This window comes from Pseudophryne corroboree, chromosome 3, assembly GCF_028390025.1.
Source record: "Pseudophryne corroboree isolate aPseCor3 chromosome 3, aPseCor3.hap2, whole genome shotgun sequence".
NCBI lineage: Eukaryota > Metazoa > Chordata > Amphibia > Anura > Myobatrachidae > Pseudophryne > Pseudophryne corroboree.
This window is the reverse complement of record NC_086446.1, coordinates 51101061-51121161: the sequence shown is the minus strand read 5'-3', so window position 1 is coordinate 51121161 and position 20101 is coordinate 51101061.

Sequence of the window (20101 nt, the reverse complement as noted above, 5' to 3'; positions counted from 1 at the left end):
TTCAACTTCGTCCACTGCCATAGCCCAATGCAGGGCAGTGCAGTCCTGTGCCTCGACCCCCCCCCCCCCCCCCAACTAACCATAATCCAGCTCTGACTGGTGACTGTCACTGCCGGCACAAGTGTACAGCGGCACAGAACCGCACTAGTGATCAATCAGACTTAAAGTAAACTACAGCTCCTAGCAGCCCTAGAGCTGCTTGGAGCTGTAGTTTATGTTGAGTCTGATTACAAGTGAGGTGCAGTGCGCTGCTGCCGGACACTGGTGCCGGCACTAACATACAGTTACCAAGTCTGACAATTCTACTTGGTTCTACCCCCTGGCCATGGATGGCACTGCCGGACGGTGCCCCCTCCTTGCCAGGTGCCACTGGTGAGTGCCATCCTGGCTGATAGGTAGATACATCCTTGGTCACCAGGAAGCCACAGACCAGGATGCCACAGGCTGAGAGTTATTCAGTGGCAGGAGCAAGCTCCCCAGCAGCGCAGAGTATATCAGGATACGAGTGATGTGTCAGCGAGGACAGGGCTGCAGGCGACCTGGGCAGTGTCATGATGTGAGGATAGAAAGAGGCTCACCTGGAAGCCACAGACCAGGATGCCACAGGCTGAGAGTTATTCAGTGGCAGGAGCAGGCTCCCCAGCAGCGCAGAGTATATCAGGAGTAGAGTTATATGTTGGTAAGGACAAGGCTCCATGTGAAAGGGGCAGTGACATGATGTGATTATTAGGGGAATGTGGTCACCAGGACGCCAAAGGCTGAGAGGTACACAGAGGGAGGATCAGTGTTTCCAGCAGCAAAGATCAGAATCCCCAGTCTGCATCATCCTTTTCCCTCTGCCACCATAGGCAACATACACCTGCCACCCCATCCTGCTCCTTTCTCCCCAACAATCACCCAAGTACCTGTCCCACATCATGCAACCCGCTATTTTAGCTTTTTGGAGAAAATTTCCCTTTGGCTATCTTGGAAAATCTAAGAGATCAGCAATTTTGATGGAAATAGGAGCAGACATAGATTTACCTTTATCTTGGAATAGATGACAAAAAGCAGCACAGAGGATAACAGGAGACGAGTGATGTGTCAGCGAGGACAGGGCTGCAGGTGACCTGGGCAGTGTCATGATGTGAGGAGAGAAAGAGGGCAACAGGAAGCCACAGACCAGGATGCCACAAGCTGAGAGTTATTCAGTGGCAGGAGCAGGCTCCCCAGCAGTGCAGAGTATGTCAGGAGTAGATTATGTGTTGGTAAGGACAAGGCTCTATGTGAAAGGGGCAGTGACATGATGTGATTATTAGGGGAATGTGGGCACCAGGGCGCCATAGGCTCAGAGGTACACAGAGGGAGGATCAGTGTTTCCAGCAGCAAAGATCAGAATCCCCAGTCAGCATCATCCTTCTCCCTCTGCCACCCTAGGCAACATACACCTGCCACCCCATCCTGCTCCTTTCTCCCCAACAATCACCCAAGTACCTGTCCCACATCATGCAACCCGCTATTTTAGCTTTTTGGAGAAAATTTCCCTTTGGCTATCTTTGAAAATCTGAGAGATCGACAATTTTGATGGAAATAGGAGCAGACATAGATTTACCTTTTTCTTGGAATAGATGACAAACAGCAGCACAGAGTATATCAGGATACGAGTGATGTGTCAGCGAGGACAGGGCTGCAGGCGACCTGGGCAGTGTCATGATGTGAGGATAGAAAGAGGCTCACCTGGAAGCCACAGACCAGGATGCCACAGGCTGAGAGTTATTCAGTGGCAGGAGCAGGCTCCCCAGCAGCGCAGAGTATATCAGGAGTAGAGTTATATGTTGGTAAGGACAAGGCTCCATGTGAAAGGGGCAGTGACATGATGTGATTATTAGGGGAATGTGGTCACCAGGACGCCAAATGCTGAGAGGTACACAGAGGGAGGATCAGTGTTTCCAGCAGCAAAGATCAGAATCCCCAGTCAGCATCATCCTTCTCCCTCTGCCACCCTAGGCAATATACATCTGCTACCCCAGCCTGCTCCTATCTCCCCAACAATCACCCAAGTACCTGTCCCACATCATGCAACCCGCTATTTTAGCTTTTTGGAGAAAATTTCCCTTTGGCTATCTTTGAAAATCTGAGAGATCGACAATTTTGATGGAAATAAGAGCAGACATAGATTTACCTTTTTCTTGGAATAGATGACAAAAAGCAGCAGAGAGTATATCAGGAGTAGAGTTATGTGTTGGTAGAGACAAGGCTCCATGTGAAAGGGGCAGTGACATGATGTGATTATTAGGGGAATGTGGTCACCAGGACGCCAAAGGCTGAGAGGTACACAGAGGGAGGAGCAGTGTTTCCAGCAGCAAAGATCAGAATCCCCAGTCAGCATCATCCTTCTCCCTCTGCCACCCTAGGCAACATACATCTGACTCCCCATCCTGCTCCTTTCTCCCCAACAATCACCCAAGTACCTGTCCCACATCATGCAACCCGCTATTTTAGCTTTTTGGAGAAAATTTCCCTTTGGCTATCTTTGAAAATCTAAGAGATCGACAATTTTGATGGAAATAAGAGCGGACATAGATTTACCTTTTTCTTGGAATAGATGACAAAAAGCAGCAGAGAGTATATCAGTAGACGAGTGATGTGTCAGCGAGGACAGGGCTGCAGTCGACCTGGGCAGTGTCATGATGTGAGGATAGATAGAGGATCACCTGGAAGCCACAGACCAGGATGCCACAGGCTGAGAGTTATTCAGTGGCAGGAGCAGGCTCCCCAGCAGTGCAGAGTATGTCAGGAGTAGAGTTATGTGTTGGTAAGGACAAGGCTCCATGTGAAAGGGGCAGTGACATGATGTGATTATTAGTGGAATGTGGGCACCAGGGCGCCATAGGCTGAGAGGTACACAGAGGGAGGAGCAGTGTTTCCAGCAGCAAAGATCAGAATCCCCAGTCAGCATCATCCTTCTCCCTCTGCCACCCTAGGCAACATACATCTGACTCCCCATCCTGCTCCTTTCTCCCCAACAATCACCCAAGTACCTGTCCCACATCATGCAACCCGCTATTTTAGCTTTTTGGAGAAAATTTCCCTTTGGCTATCTTTGAAAATCTGAGAGATCGACAATTTTGATGGAAATAGGAGCGGACATAGATTTACCTTTTTTCTTGGAATAGATGACAAACAGCAGCACAGAGTATATCAGGATACGAGTGATGTGTCAGCGAGGATAGGGCTGCAGGCGACCTGGGCAGTGTCATGATGTGAGGATAGAAAGAGGCTCACCTGGAAGCCACAGACCAGGATGCCACAGGCTGAGAGTTATTCAGTGGCAGGAGCAGGCTCCCCAGCAGCGCAGAGTATATCAGGAGTAGAGTTATATGTTGGTAAGGACAAGGCTCCATGTGAAAGGGGCAGTGACATGATGTGATTATTAGGGGAATGTGGGCACCAGGACAGCCAAAGGCTGAGAGGTACACAGAGGGAGGAGCAGTGTTTCCAGCAGCAAAGATCAGAATCCCCAGTCTGCATCATCCTTTTCCCTCTGCCACCCTAGGCAACATACACCTGCCACCCCATTCTGCTCCTTTCTCCCCAACAATCACCCAAGTACCTGTCCCACATCATGCAACCCGCTATTTTAGCTTTTTGGAGAAAATTTCCCTTTGGCTATCTTGGAAAATCTCAGAGATCAGCAATTTTGATGGAAATAGGAGCAGACATAGATTTACCTTTATCTTGGAATAGATGACAAAAAGCAGCACAGAGGATAACAGGAGACGAGTGATGTGTCAGCGAGGACAGGGCTGCAGGTGACCTGGGCAGTGTCATGATGTGAGGAGAGAAAGAGGGCAACAGGAAGCCACAGACCAGGATGCCACAAGCTGAGAGTTATTCAGTGGCAGGAGCAGGCTCCCCAGCAGTGCAGAGTATGTCAGGAGTAGATTATGTGTTGGTAAGGACAAGGCTCTATGTGAAAGGGGCAGTGACATGATGTGATTATTAGGGGAATGTGGGCACCAGGGCGCCATAGGCTCAGAGTTACACAGAGGGAGGATCAGTGTTTCCAGCAGCAAAGATCAGAATCCCCAGTCAGCATCATCCTTCTCCCTCTGCCACCCTAGGCAACATACACCTGCCACCCCATCCTGCTCCTTTCTCCCCAACAATCACCCAAGTACCTGTCCCACATCATGCAACCCGCTATTTTAGCTTTTTGGAGAAAATTTCCCTTTGGCTATCTTTGAAAATCTAAGAGATCGACAATTTTGATGGAAATAAGAGCGGACATAGATTTACCTTTTTCTTGGAATAGATGACAAAAAGCAGCAGAGAGTATATCAGTAGACGAGTGATGTGTCAGCGAGGACAGGGCTGCAGTCGACCTGGGCAGTGTCATGATGTGAGGATAGATAGAGGGTCACCTGGAAGCCACAGACCAGGATGCCACAGGCTGAGAGTTATTCAGTGGCAGGAGCAGGCTCCCCAGCAGTGCAGAGTATGTCAGGAGTAGAGTTATGTGTTGGTAAGGACAAGGCTCCATGTGAAAGGGGCAGTGACATGATGTGATTATTAGTGGAATGTGGGCACCAGGGCGCCATAGGCTGAGAGTTACACAGAGGGAGGAGCAGTGTTTCCAGCAGCAAAGATCAGAATCCCCAGTCAGCATCATCCTTCTCCCTCTGCCACCCTAGGCAACATACATCTGACTCCCCATCCTGCTCCTTTCTCCCCAACAATCACCCAAGTACCTGTCCCACATCATGCAACCCGCTATTTTAGCTTTTTGGAGAAAATTTCCCTTTGGCTATCTTTGAAAATCTGAGAGATCGACAATTTTGATGGAAATAGGAGCGGACATAGATTTACCTTTTTTCTTGGAATAGATGACAAACAGCAGCACAGAGTATATCAGGATACGAGTGATGTGTCAGCGAGGATAGGGCTGCAGGCGACCTGGGCAGTGTCATGATGTGAGGATAGAAAGAGGCTCACCTGGAAGCCACAGACCAGGATGCCACAGGCTGAGAGTTATTCAGTGGCAGGAGCAGGCTCCCCAGCAGCGCAGAGTATATCAGGAGTAGAGTTATATGTTGGTAAGGACAAGGCTCCATGTGAAAGGGGCAGTGACATGATGTGATTATTAGGGGAATGTGGGCACCAGGACAGCCAAAGGCTGAGAGGTACACAGAGGGAGGAGCAGTGTTTCCAGCAGCAAAGATCAGAATCCCCAGTCTGCATCATCCTTTTCCCTCTGCCACCCTAGGCAACATACACCTGCCACCCCATCCTGCTCCTTTCTCCCCAACAATCACCCAAGTACCTGTCCCACATCATGCAACCCGCTATTTTAGCTTTTTGGAGAAAATTTCCCTTTGGCTATCTTGGAAAATCTAAGAGATCAGCAATTTTGATGGAAATAGGAGCAGACATAGATTTACCTTTATCTTGGAATAGATGACAAAAAGCAGCACAGAGGATAACAGGAGACGAGTGATGTGTCAGCGAGGACAGGGCTGCAGGTGACCTGGGCAGTGTCATGATGTGAGGAGAGAAAGAGGGCAACAGGAAGCCACAGACCAGGATGCCACAAGCTGAGAGTTATTCAGTGGCAGGAGCAGGCTCCCCAGCAGTGCAGAGTATGTCAGGAGTAGATTATGTGTTGGTAAGGACAAGGCTCTATGTGAAAGGGGCAGTGACATGATGTGATTATTAGGGGAATGTGGGCACCAGGGCGCCATAGGCTCAGAGGTACACAGAGGGAGGATCAGTGTTTCCAGCAGCAAAGATCAGAATCCCCAGTCAGCATCATCCTTCTCCCTCTGCCACCCTAGGCAACATACACCTGCCACCCCATCCTGCTCCTTTCTCCCCAACAATCACCCAAGTACCTGTCCCACATCATGCAACCCGCTATTTTAGCTTTTTGGAGAAAATTTCCCTTTGGCTATCTTTGAAAATCTGAGAGATCGACAATTTTGATGGAAATAGGAGCAGACATAGATTTACCTTTTTCTTGGAATAGATGACAAACAGCAGCACAGAGTATATCAGGATACGAGTGATGTGTCAGCGAGGACAGGGCTGCAGGCGACCTGGGCAGTGTCATGATGTGAGGATAGAAAGAGGCTCACCTGGAAGCCACAGACCAGGATGCCACAGGCTGAGAGTTATTCAGTGGCAGGAGCAGGCTCCCCAGCAGCGCAGAGTATATCAGGAGTAGAGTTATATGTTGGTAAGGACAAGGCTCCATGTGAAAGGGGCAGTGACATGATGTGATTATTAGGGGAATGTGGTCACCAGGACGCCAAATGCTGAGAGGTACACAGAGGGAGGATCAGTGTTTCCAGCAGCAAAGATCAGAATCCCCAGTCAGCATCATCCTTCTCCCTCTGCCACCCTAGGCAATATACATCTGCTACCCCAGCCTGCTCCTATCTCCCCAACAATCACCCAAGTACCTGTCCCACATCATGCAACCCGCTATTTTAGCTTTTTGGAGAAAATTTCCCTTTGGCTATCTTTGAAAATCTGAGAGATCGACAATTTTGATGGAAATAAGAGCAGACATAGATTTACCTTTTTCTTGGAATAGATGACAAAAAGCAGCAGAGAGTATATCAGGAGTAGAGTTATGTGTTGGTAGAGACAAGGCTCCATGTGAAAGGGGCAGTGACATGATGTGATTATTAGGGGAATGTGGTCACCAGGACGCCAAAGGCTGAGAGGTACACAGAGGGAGGAGCAGTGTTTCCAGCAGCAAAGATCAGAATCCCCAGTCAGCATCATCCTTCTCCCTCTGCCACCCTAGGCAACATACATCTGACTCCCCATCCTGCTCCTTTCTCCCCAACAATCACCCAAGTACCTGTCCCACATCATGCAACCCGCTATTTTAGCTTTTTGGAGAAAATTTCCCTTTGGCTATCTTTGAAAATCTAAGAGATCGACAATTTTGATGGAAATAAGAGCGGACATAGATTTACCTTTTTCTTGGAATAGATGACAAAAAGCAGCAGAGAGTATATCAGTAGACGAGTGATGTGTCAGCGAGGACAGGGCTGCAGTCGACCTGGGCAGTGTCATGATGTGAGGATAGATAGAGGATCACCTGGAAGCCACAGACCAGGATGCCACAGGCTGAGAGTTATTCAGTGGCAGGAGCAGGCTCCCCAGCAGTGCAGAGTATGTCAGGAGTAGAGTTATGTGTTGGTAAGGACAAGGCTCCATGTGAAAGGGGCAGTGACATGATGTGATTATTAGTGGAATGTGGGCACCAGGGCGCCATAGGCTGAGAGGTACACAGAGGGAGGAGCAGTGTTTCCAGCAGCAAAGATCAGAATCCCCAGTCAGCATCATCCTTCTCCCTCTGCCACCCTAGGCAACATACATCTGACTCCCCATCCTGCTCCTTTCTCCCCAACAATCACCCAAGTACCTGTCCCACATCATGCAACCCGCTATTTTAGCTTTTTGGAGAAAATTTCCCTTTGGCTATCTTTGAAAATCTGAGAGATCGACAATTTTGATGGAAATAGGAGCGGACATAGATTTACCTTTTTTCTTGGAATAGATGACAAACAGCAGCACAGAGTATATCAGGATACGAGTGATGTGTCAGCGAGGATAGGGCTGCAGGCGACCTGGGCAGTGTCATGATGTGAGGATAGAAAGAGGCTCACCTGGAAGCCACAGACCAGGATGCCACAGGCTGAGAGTTATTCAGTGGCAGGAGCAGGCTCCCCAGCAGCGCAGAGTATATCAGGAGTAGAGTTATATGTTGGTAAGGACAAGGCTCCATGTGAAAGGGGCAGTGACATGATGTGATTATTAGGGGAATGTGGGCACCAGGACAGCCAAAGGCTGAGAGGTACACAGAGGGAGGAGCAGTGTTTCCAGCAGCAAAGATCAGAATCCCCAGTCTGCATCATCCTTTTCCCTCTGCCACCCTAGGCAACATACACCTGCCACCCCATTCTGCTCCTTTCTCCCCAACAATCACCCAAGTACCTGTCCCACATCATGCAACCCGCTATTTTAGCTTTTTGGAGAAAATTTCCCTTTGGCTATCTTGGAAAATCTCAGAGATCAGCAATTTTGATGGAAATAGGAGCAGACATAGATTTACCTTTATCTTGGAATAGATGACAAAAAGCAGCACAGAGGATAACAGGAGACGAGTGATGTGTCAGCGAGGACAGGGCTGCAGGTGACCTGGGCAGTGTCATGATGTGAGGAGAGAAAGAGGGCAACAGGAAGCCACAGACCAGGATGCCACAAGCTGAGAGTTATTCAGTGGCAGGAGCAGGCTCCCCAGCAGTGCAGAGTATGTCAGGAGTAGATTATGTGTTGGTAAGGACAAGGCTCTATGTGAAAGGGGCAGTGACATGATGTGATTATTAGGGGAATGTGGGCACCAGGGCGCCATAGGCTCAGAGTTACACAGAGGGAGGATCAGTGTTTCCAGCAGCAAAGATCAGAATCCCCAGTCAGCATCATCCTTCTCCCTCTGCCACCCTAGGCAACATACACCTGCCACCCCATCCTGCTCCTTTCTCCCCAACAATCACCCAAGTACCTGTCCCACATCATGCAACCCGCTATTTTAGCTTTTTGGAGAAAATTTCCCTTTGGCTATCTTTGAAAATCTGAGAGATCGACAATTTTGATGGAAATAGGAGTGGACATAGAATTACCTTTTTTCTTGTAATAGATGACAAACAGCAGCACAGAGTATATCAGGATACGAGTGATGTGTCAGCGAGGATAGGTCTGCAGGCGACCTGGGCAGTGTCATGATTTGAGGAGAGAAGGAGGGTCACCTGGAAGCCACAGTCCAGGATGCCACAGGCTGAGAGTTATTCAGTGGCAGGAGCAAGCTCCCCAGCAGTGCAGAGTATGTCAGGAGTAGAGTTATGTGTTGGTAAGGACAAGGCTCCATGTGAAAGGGGCAGTGACATGATGTGATTATTAGTGGAATGTGGGCACCAGGACGCCACAGGTTGAGAGGTACACAGAGGGAAGAGCAGTGTTTCCAGCAGCAAAGATCAGAATCCCCAGTCAGCATCATCCTTCTCCCTCTGCCACCCTAGGCAACATACACCTGCCATACCAGCCTGCTCCTTTCTTCCCAACAATCACCCAAGTACCTGTCCCACATCATGCAACCCGCTATTTTAGCTTTTTGGAGAAAATTTCCCTTTGGCTATCTTTGAAAATCTAAGAGATCGACAATTTTGATGGAAATAAGAGCGGACATAGATTTACCTTTATCTTGGAATAGATGACAAAAAGCAGCAGAGAGTATATCAGGATACGAGTGATGTGTCAGCAAGGATAGGTCTGCAGGCGACCTGGGCAGTGTCATGATTTGAGGAGAGAAGGAGGGTCACCTGGAAGCCACAGTCCAGGATGCCACAGGCTGAGAGTTATTCAGTGACAGGAGCAGGCTCCCCAGCAGCGCAGAGTATATCAGGAGTAGAGTTATATGTTGGTAAGGACAAGGCTCCATGTGAAAGGGGCAGTGACATGATGTGATTATTAGGGGAATGTGTGCACCAGGACAGCCAAAGGCTGAGAGGTACACAGAGGGAGGAGCAGTGTTTCCAGCAGCAAAGATCAGAATCCCCAGTCAGCATCATCCTTCTCCCTCTGCCACCCTAGGCAATATACATCTGCTACCCCAGCCTGCTCCTATCTCCCCAACAATCACCCAAGCACCTTTCCCACATCATGCAACCCGCTATTTTAGCTTTTTGGAGAAAATTTCCCTTTGGCTATCTTTGAAAATCTGAGAGATCGGCAATTTTGATGGAAATAGGAGCAGACATAGATTTACCTTTTTCTTGGAATAGATGACACAAAGCAGCGCAGAGTATATCAGGATACGAGTTATGTGTCAGCGAGGATAGGGCTGCAGGCGACCTGGGCAGTGTCATGATTTGAGGAGAGAAAGAGGGGCACCTGGATGCTACAGACCAGGATGCCTCAGGCTGAGAGTTATTCAGTGGCAGGAGCAAGCTCCCCAGCAGCGCAGAGTATATCAGGAGTAGATTTATATGTTGGTAGAGACAAGCCTCCATGTGAAAGGGGCAGTGACATGATGTGATTATTAGGGGAATGTGGGCACCAGGACGCCAAATGCTGAGAGGTACACAGAGGGAGGAGCAGTGTTTCCAGCAGCAAAGATCAGAATCCGCGGTCAACATCATCCTTCTCCCTCTGCCACCCTAGGCAACATACATCTGCCACCCCAGCAAGCTCCTATCTCCCCAACAATCACCCAAGTACCTGTCCCACATCATGCAACCCGCTTTTTTAGCTTTTTGGAGAAAATTTCCCTTTGGCTATCTTTGAAAATCTAAGAGATCTGCAATTTTGATGGAAATAGGAGCAGACATAGATTTACCTTTTTTCTTGGAATAGATCACAAAAAGCAGCACAGAGTATATCAGGAGACGAGTGATGTGTCAGCGAGGATAGGGCTGCAGGCGACCTGGGCAGTTTCATGATGTGAGGAGAGATGGAGGGTCACCTGCTGGAAGCCACAGACCAGGATGCCACAGGCTGAGAGTTATTCAGTGGCAGGAGCAGGCTCCCCAGCAGCGCAGAGTATGTCAGGAGTAGAGTTATATGTTGGTAAGGACAAGGCTCCATGTGAAAGGGGCAGTGACATGATGTGATTATTAGGGGAATGTGGGCACCAGGGCGCCATAGGCTCAGAGGTACACAGAGGGAGGAGCAGTGTTTCCAGCAGCACAGATCAGAATCCCCAGTCAGCATCATCCTTCTCCCTCTGCCACCCTAGGCAACATACACCTGCCACCCCAGCCTGCTCCTTTCTCCCCAACAATCACCCAAGTACCTGTCCCACATCATGCAACCCGCTATTTTAGCTTTTTGGAGAAAATTTCCCTTTGGCTATCTTTGAAAATCTAAGAGATCGACAATTTTGATGGAAATAGGAGCAGACATAGATTTACCTTTTTTCTTGGAATAGATGACAAAAAGCAGCACAGAGTATATCAGGAGACGAGTGATGTGTCAGCGAGGATAGGGCTGCAGGCGACCTGGGCAGTTTCATGATGTGAGGAGAGATGGAGGGTCACCTGCTGGAAGCCACAGACCAGGATGCCACAGGCTGAGAGTTATTCAGTGGCAGGAGCAGGCTCCCCAGCAGCGCAGAGTATATCAGGAGTAGAGTTATATGTTGGTAAGGACAAGGCTCCATGTGAAAGGGGCAGTGACATGATGTGATTATTAGGGGAATGTGGGCACCAGGACAGCCAAAGGCTGAGAGGTACACAGAGGGAGGAGCAGTGTTTCCAGCAGCAAAGATCAGAAACCCCAGTCTGCATCATCCTTTTCCCTCTGCCACCATAGGCAACATACACCTGCCACCCCAGCCTGCTCCTTTCTCCCCAACAATCACCCAAGTACCTGTCCCACATCATGCAACCCGCTATTTTAGCTTTTTGGAGAAAATTTCCCTTTGGCTATCTTTGAAAATCTAAGAGATCGACAATTTTGATGGAAATAGGAGCAGACATAGATTTACCTTTTTTCTTGGAATAGATGACAAAAAGCAGCACAGAGTATATCAGGAGTTAGTGATGTGTCAGCGAGGATAGGTCTGCAGGCGACCTGGGCAGTGTCATGATTTGAGGAGAGAAGGAGGGTCATCTGGAAGCCACAGTACAGGATACCACAGGCTGAGAGTTATTCAGTGGCAGGAGCAGGCTCCCCAGCAGTGCAGAGTATATCAGGAGTAGAGTTATATGTTGGTAGAGACAAGGCTCCATGTGAAAGGGGCAGTGACATGATGTGATTATTAGGGGAATGTGGGCACCAGGGCACCATAGGCTCAGAGGTACACAGAGGGAGGATCAGTGTTTCCAGCAGCAAAGATCAGAATCCCCAGTCAGCATCATCCTTCTCCCTCTGCCACCCTAGGCAACATACATCTGCCTCCCCATCCTGCTCCTTTCTCCCCAACAATCACCCAAGTACCTGTCCCACATCATGCAACCCGCTATTTTAGCTTTTTGGAGAAAATTTCCCTTTGGCTATCTTTGAAAATCTAAGAGATCGACAATTTTGATGGAAATAGGAGCGGACATAGATTTACTTTTTTTCTTGGAATAGATGACAAAAAGCTGCACAGAGTATATCAGGAGATGAGTGATGTGTCAGCGAGGATAGGTCTGCAGGCGACCTGGGCAGTGTCATGATTTGAGGAGAGAAGGAGGGTCATCTGGAAGCCACAGTCCAGGATACCACAGGCTGAGAGTTATTCAGTGGCAGGAGCAGGCTCCCCAGCAGCGCAGAGTATATCAGGAGTAGAGTTATATGTTGGTAAGGACAAGGCTCCATGTGAAAGGGGCAGTGACATGATGTGATTATTAGGGGAATGTGGGCACCAGGACAGCCAAAGGCTGAGAGGTACACAGAGGGAGGAGCAGTGTTTCCAGCAGCAAAGATCAGAAACCCCAGTCTGCATCATCCTTTTCCCTCTGCCACCCTAGGCAACATACACCTGCCTCCCCATCCTGCTCCTTTCTCCCCAACAATCACCCAAGTACCTGTCCCACATCATGCAACCCGCTATTTTAGCTTTTTGGAGAAAATTTCCCTTTGGCTATCTTGGAAAATCTAAGAGATCAGCAATTTTGATGGAAATAGGAGCAGACATAGATTTACCTTTTTCTTGGAATAGATGACACAAAGCAGCACAGAGGATAACAGGAGACCAGTGATGTGTCAGCGAGGACAGGGCTGCAGGCGACCTGGGCAGTGTCATGATGTGAGGATAGAAAGAGGCTCACCTGGAAGCCACAGACCAGGATGCCACAGGCTGAGAGTTATTCAGTGGCAGGAGCAGGCTCCCCAGCAGTGCAGAGTATGTCAGGAGTAGAGTTATATGTTGGTAGATACAAGGCTCCATGTGAAAGGGGCAGTGACATGATGTGATTATTAGGGGAATGTGGGCACCAGGGCACCATAGGCTCAGAGGTACACAGAGGGAGGATCAGTGTTTCCAGCAGCAAAGATCAGAAACCCCAGTCTGCATCATCCTTTTCCCTCTACCACCCTAGGCAACATACATCTGCCTCCCCATCCTGCTCCTTTCTCCCCAACAATCACCCAAGTACCTGTCCCACATCATGCAACCCGCTATTTTAGCTTTTTGGAGAAAATTTCCCTTTGGCTATCTTTGAAAATCTAAGAGATCGACAATTTTGATGGAAATAGGAGCAGACATAGATTTACCTTTTTTCTTGGAATAGATGACAAAAAGCAGCACAGAGTATATCAGGAGATGAGTGATGTGTCAGCGAGGATAGGTCTGCAGGCGACCTGGGCAGTGTCATGATTTGAGGAGAGAAAGAGGGGCACCTGGATGCTACAGACCAGGATGCCTCAGGCTGAGAGTTATTCAGTGGCAGGAGCAAGCTCCCCAGCAGCGCAGAGTATATCAGGAGTAGATTTATATGTTGGTAGAGACAAGCCTCCATGTGAAAGGGGCAGTGACATGATGTGATTATTAGGGGAATGTGGGCACCAGGGCGCCATAGGCTGAGAGGTACACAGAGGGAGGAGCAGTGTTTCCAGCAGCAAAGATCAGAATCCCCAGTCAACATCATCCTTCTCCCTCTGCCACCCTAGGCAACATACATCTGCCACCCCAGCCTGCTCCTATCTCCCCAACAATCACCCAAGTACCTGTCCCGCATCATGCAACCCGCTTTTTTAGCTTTTTGGAGAAAATTTCCCTTTGGCTATCTTGGAAAATCTAAGAGATCTGCAATTTTGATGGAAATAGGAGCAGACATAGATTTACCTTTTTTCTTGGAATAGATGACAAAAAGCAGCACAGAGTATATCAGGAGACGAGTGATGTGTCAGCGAGGATAGGGCTGCAGGCGACCTGGGCAGTTTCATGATGTGAGGAGAGATGGAGGGTCACCTGCTGGAAGCCACAGACCAGGATGCCACAGGCTGAGAGTTATTCAGTGGCAGGAGCAGGCTCCCCAGCAGCGCAGAGTATGTCAGGAGTAGAGTTATATGTTGGTAAGGACAAGGCTCCATGTGAAAGGGGCAGTGACATGATGTGATTATTAGGGGAATGTGGGCACCAGGGCGCCATAGGCTCAGAGGTACACAGAGGGAGGAGCAGTGTTTCCAGCAGCACAGATCAGAATCCCCAGTCAGCATCATCCTTCTCCCTCTGCCACCCTAGGCAACATACACCTGCCACCCCAGCCTGCTCCTTTCTCCCCAACAATCACCCAAGTACCTGTCCCACATCATGCAACCCGCTATTTTAGCTTTTTGGAGAAAATTTCCCTTTGGCTATCTTGGAAAATCTAAGAGATCGACAATTTTGATGGAAATAGGAGCAGACATAGATTTACCTTTTTTCTTGGAATAGATGACAAAAAGCAGCACAGAGTATATCAGGAGATGAGTGATGTGTCAGCGAGGATAGGGCTGCAGGCGACCTGGGCAGTTTCATGATGTGAGGAGAGATGGAGGGTCACCTGCTGGAAGCCACAGACCAGGATGCCACAGGCTGAGAGTTATTCAGTGGCAGGAGCAGGCTCCCCAGCAGCGCAGAGTATATCAGGAGTAGAGTTATATGTTGGTAAGGACAAGGCTCCATGTGAAAGGGGCAGTGACATGATGTGATTATTAGGGGAATGTGGGCACCAGGACAGCCAAAGGCTGAGAGGTACACAGAGGGAGGAGCAGTGTTTCCAGCAGCAAAGATCAGAAACCCCAGTCAGCATCATCCTTCTCCCTCTGCCACCCTAAGCAACATACACCTGCCACCCCAGCCTGCTCCTTTCTCCCCAACAATCACCCAAGTACCTGTCCCACATCATGCAACCCGCTATTTTAGCTTTTTGGAGAAAATTTCCCTTTGGCTATCTTTGAAAATCTAAGAGATCGGCAATTTTTATGGAAATAGGAGCAGACATAGATTTACCTTTTTTCTTGGAATAGATGACAAAAAGCAGCACAGAGTATATCAGGGTACGAGTGATGTGTCATAGAGGATAGGTCTGCAGGCGACCTGGGCAGTGTCATGATTTGAGGAGAGGAGGAGGGTCACCTGCTGGAAGCCACAGACCAGGATGCCTCAGGCTGAGAGTTATTCAGTGGCAGGAGCAGGCTCCCCAGCAGCGCAGAGTATATCAGGAGTAGAGTTATATGTTGGTAAGGACAAGGCTCCATGTGAAAGGGGCAGTGACATGATGTGATTATTAGGGGAATGTGGGCACCAGGACAGCCAAAGGCTGAGAGGTACACAGAGGGAGGAGCAGTGTTTCCAGCAGCAAAGATCAGAAACCCCAGTCTGCATCATCCTTTTCCCTCTGCCACCCTAGGCAACATACACCTGCCACCCCAGCCTGCTCCTTTCTCCCCAACAATCACCCAAGTACCTGTCCCACATCATGCAACCCGCTATTTTAGCTTTTTGGAGAAAATTTCCCTTTGGCTATCTTTGAAAATCTAAGAGATCGACTATTTTGATGGAAATAGGAGCAGACATAGATTTACCTTTATTCTTGGAATAGATGACAAAAAGCAGCACAGAGTATATCATGAGATGAGTGATGTGTCAGCGAGGATAGGTCTGCAGGCGACCTGGGCAGTGTCATGATTTGAGGAGAGAAGGAGGGTCATCAGGAAGCCACAGTCCAGGATACCACAGGCTGAGAGTTATTCAGTGGCAGGAGCAGGCTCCCCAGCAGTGCAGAGTATATCAGGAGTAGAGTTATATGTTGGTAGAGACAAGGCTCCATGTGAAAGGGGCAGTGACATGATGTGATTATTAGGGGAATGTGGGCACCAGGGCACCATAGGCTCAGAGGTACACAGAGGGAGGATCAGTGTTTCCAGCAGCAAAGATCAGAATCCCCAGTCAGCATCATCCTTCTCCCTCTGCCACCCTAGGCAACATACATCTGCCTCCCCATCCTGCTCCTTTCTCCCCAACAATCAAACAAGTACCTGTCCCACATCATGCAACCCGCTATTTTAGCTTTTTGGAGAAAATTTCCCTTTGGCTATCTTTGAAAATCTAAGAGATCGACAATTTTGATGGAAATAGGAGCGGACATAGATTTACCTTTTTTCTTGGAATAGATGACAAAAAGCAGCACAGAGTATATCAGGAGATGAGTGATGTGTCAGCGAGGATAGGTCTGCAGGCGACCTGGGCAGTGTCATGATTTGAGGAGAGAAGGAGGGTCATCTGGAAGCCACAGTCCAGGATACCACAGGCTGAGAGTTATTCAGTGGCAGGAGCAGGCTCCCCAGCAGCGCAGAGTATATCAGGAGTAGAGTTATATGTTGGTAAGGACAAGGCTCCATGTGAAAGGGGCAGTGACATGATGTGATTATTAGGGGAATGTGGGCACCAGGACAGCCAAAGGCTGAGAGGTACACAGAGGGAGGAGCAGTGTTTCCAGCAGCAAAGATCAGAAACCCCAGTCTGCATCATCCTTTTCCCTCTGCCACCCTAGGCAACATACACCTGCCTCCCCATCCTGCTCCTTTCTCCCCAACAATCACCCAAGTACCTGTCCCACATCATGCAACCCGCTATTTTAGCTTTTTGGAGAAAATTTCCCTTTGGCTATCTTGGAAAATCTAAGAGATCAGCAATTTTGATGGAAATAGGAGCAGACATAGATTTACCTTTTTCTTGGAATAGATGACACAAAGCAGCACAGAGGATAACAGGAGACCAGTGATGTGTCAGCGAGGACAGGGCTGCAGGCGACCTGGGCAGTGTCATGATGTGAGGATAGAAAGAGGCTCACCTGGAAGCCACAGACCAGGATGCCACAGGCTGAGAGTTATTCAGTGGCAGGAGCAGGCTCCCCAGCAGTGCAGAGTATGTCAGGAGTAGAGTTATATGTTGGTAGATACAAGGCTCCATGTGAAAGGGGCAGTGACATGATGTGATTATTAGGGGAATGTGGGCACCAGGGCACCATAGGCTCAGAGGTACACAGAGGGAGGATCAGTGTTTCCAGCAGCAAAGATCAGAAACCCCAGTCTGCATCATCCTTTTCCCTCTACCACCCTAGGCAACATACATCTGCCTCCCCATCCTGCTCCTTTCTCCCCAACAATCACCCAAGTACCTGTCCCACATCATGCAACCCGCTATTTTAGCTTTTTGGAGAAAATTTCCCTTTGGCTATCTTTGAAAATCTAAGAGATCGACAATTTTGATGGAAATAGGAGCAGACATAGATTTACCTTTTTTCTTGGAATAGATGACAAAAAGCAGCACAGAGTATATCAGGAGATGAGTGATGTGTCAGCGAGGATAGGTCTGCAGGCGACCTGGGCAGTGTCATGATTTGAGGAGAGAAAGAGGGGCACCTGGATGCTACAGACCAGGATGCCTCAGGCTGAGAGTTATTCAGTGGCAGGAGCAAGCTCCCCAGCAGCGCAGAGTATATCAGGAGTAGATTTATATGTTGGTAGAGACAAGCCTCCATGTGAAAGGGGCAGTGACATGATGTGATTATTAGGGGAATGTGGGCACCAGGGCGCCATAGGCTGAGAGGTACACAGAGGGAGGAGCAGTGTTTCCAGCAGCAAAGATCAGAATCCCCAGTCAACATCATCCTTCTCCCTCTGCCACCCTAGGCAACATACATCTGCCACCCCAGCCTGCTCCTATCTCCCCAACAATCACCCAAGTACCTGTCCCGCATCATGCAACCCGCTTTTTTAGCTTTTTGGAGAAAATTTCCCTTTGGCTATCTTGGAAAATCTAAGAGATCTGCAATTTTGATGGAAATAGGAGCAGACATAGATTTACCTTTTTTCTTGGAATAGATGACAAAAAGCAGCACAGAGTATATCAGGAGACGAGTGATGTGTCAGCGAGGATAGGGCTGCAGGCGACCTGGGCAGTTTCATGATGTGAGGAGAGATGGAGGGTCACCTGCTGGAAGCCACAGACCAGGATGCCACAGGCTGAGAGTTATTCAGTGGCAGGAGCAGGCTCCCCAGCAGCGCAGAGTATGTCAGGAGTAGAGTTATATGTTGGTAAGGACAAGGCTCCATGTGAAAGGGGCAGTGACATGATGTGATTATTAGGGGAATGTGGGCACCAGGACGCCAAATGCTGAGAGGTACACAGAGGGAGGAGCAGTGTTTCCAGCAGCAAAGATCAGAATCCGCGGTCAACATCATCCTTCTCCCTCTGCCACCCTAGGCAACATACATCTGCCACCCCAGCAAGCTCCTATCTCCCCAACAATCACCCAAGTACCTGTCCCACATCATGCAACCCGCTTTTTTAGCTTTTTGGAGAAAATTTCCCTTTGGCTATCTTTGAAAATCTAAGAGATCTGCAATTTTGATGGAAATAGGAGCAGACATAGATTTACCTTTTTTCTTGGAATAGATCACAAAAAGCAGCACAGAGTATATCAGGAGACGAGTGATGTGTCAGCGAGGATAGGGCTGCAGGCGACCTGGGCAGTTTCATGATGTGAGGAGAGATGGAGGGTCACCTGCTGGAAGCCACAGACCAGGATGCCACAGGCTGAGAGTTATTCAGTGGCAGGAGCAGGCTCCCCAGCAGCGCAGAGTATGTCAGGAGTAGAGTTATATGTTGGTAAGGACAAGGCTCCATGTGAAAGGGGCAGTGACATGATGTGATTATTAGGGGAATGTGGGCACCAGGGCGCCATAGGCTCAGAGGTACACAGAGGGAGGAGCAGTGTTTCCAGCAGCACAGATCAGAATCCCCAGTCAGCATCATCCTTCTCCCTCTGCCACCCTAGGCAACATACACCTGCCACCCCAGCCTGCTCCTTTCTCCCCAACAATCACCCAAGTACCTGTCCCACATCATGCAACCCGCTATTTTAGCTTTTTGGAGAAAATTTCCCTTTGGCTATCTTTGAAAATCTAAGAGATCGACAATTTTGATGGAAATAGGAGCAGACATAGATTTACCTTTTTTCTTGGAATAGATGACAAAAAGCAGCACAGAGTATATCAGGAGACGAGTGATGTGTCAGCGAGGATAGGGCTGCAGGCGACCTGGGCAGTTTCATGATGTGAGGAGAGATGGAGGGTCACCTGCTGGAAGCCACAGACCAGGATGCCACAGGCTGAGAGTTATTCAGTGGCAGGAGCAGGCTCCCCAGCAGCGCAGAGTATATCAGGAGTAGAGTTATATGTTGGTAAGGACAAGGCTCCATGTGAAAGGGGCAGTGACATGATGTGATTATTAGGGGAATGTGGGCACCAGGACAGCCAAAGGCTGAGAGGTACACAGAGGGAGGAGCAGTGTTTCCAGCAGCAAAGATCAGAAACCCCAGTCTGCATCATCCTTTTCCCTCTGCCACCATAGGCAACATACACCTGCCACCCCAGCCTGCTCCTTTCTCCCCAACAATCACCCAAGTACCTGTCCCACATCATGCAACCCGCTATTTTAGCTTTTTGGAGAAAATTTCCCTTTGGCTATCTTTGAAAATCTAAGAGATCGACAATTTTGATGGAAATAGGAGCAGACATAGATTTACCTTTTTTCTTGGAATAGATGACAAAAAGCAGCACAGAGTATATCAGGAGTTAGTGATGTGTCAGCGAGGATAGGTCTGCAGGCGACCTGGGCAGTGTCATGATTTGAGGAGAGAAGGAGGGTCATCTGGAAGCCACAGTACAGGATACCACAGGCTGAGAGTTATTCAGTGGCAGGAGCAGGCTCCCCAGCAGTGCAGAGTATATCAGGAGTAGAGTTATATGTTGGTAGAGACAAGGCTCCATGTGAAAGGGGCAGTGACATGATGTGATTATTAGGGGAATGTGGGCACCAGGGCACCATAGGCTCAGAGGTACACAGAGGGAGGATCAGTGTTTCCAGCAGCAAAGATCAGAATCCCCAGTCAGCATCATCCTTCTCCCTCTGCCACCCTAGGCAACATACATCTGCCTCCCCATCCTGCTCCTTTCTCCCCAACAATCACCCAAGTACCTGTCCCACATCATGCAACCCGCTATTTTAGCTTTTTGGAGAAAATTTCCCTTTGGCTATCTTTGAAAATCTAAGAGATCGACAATTTTGATGGAAATA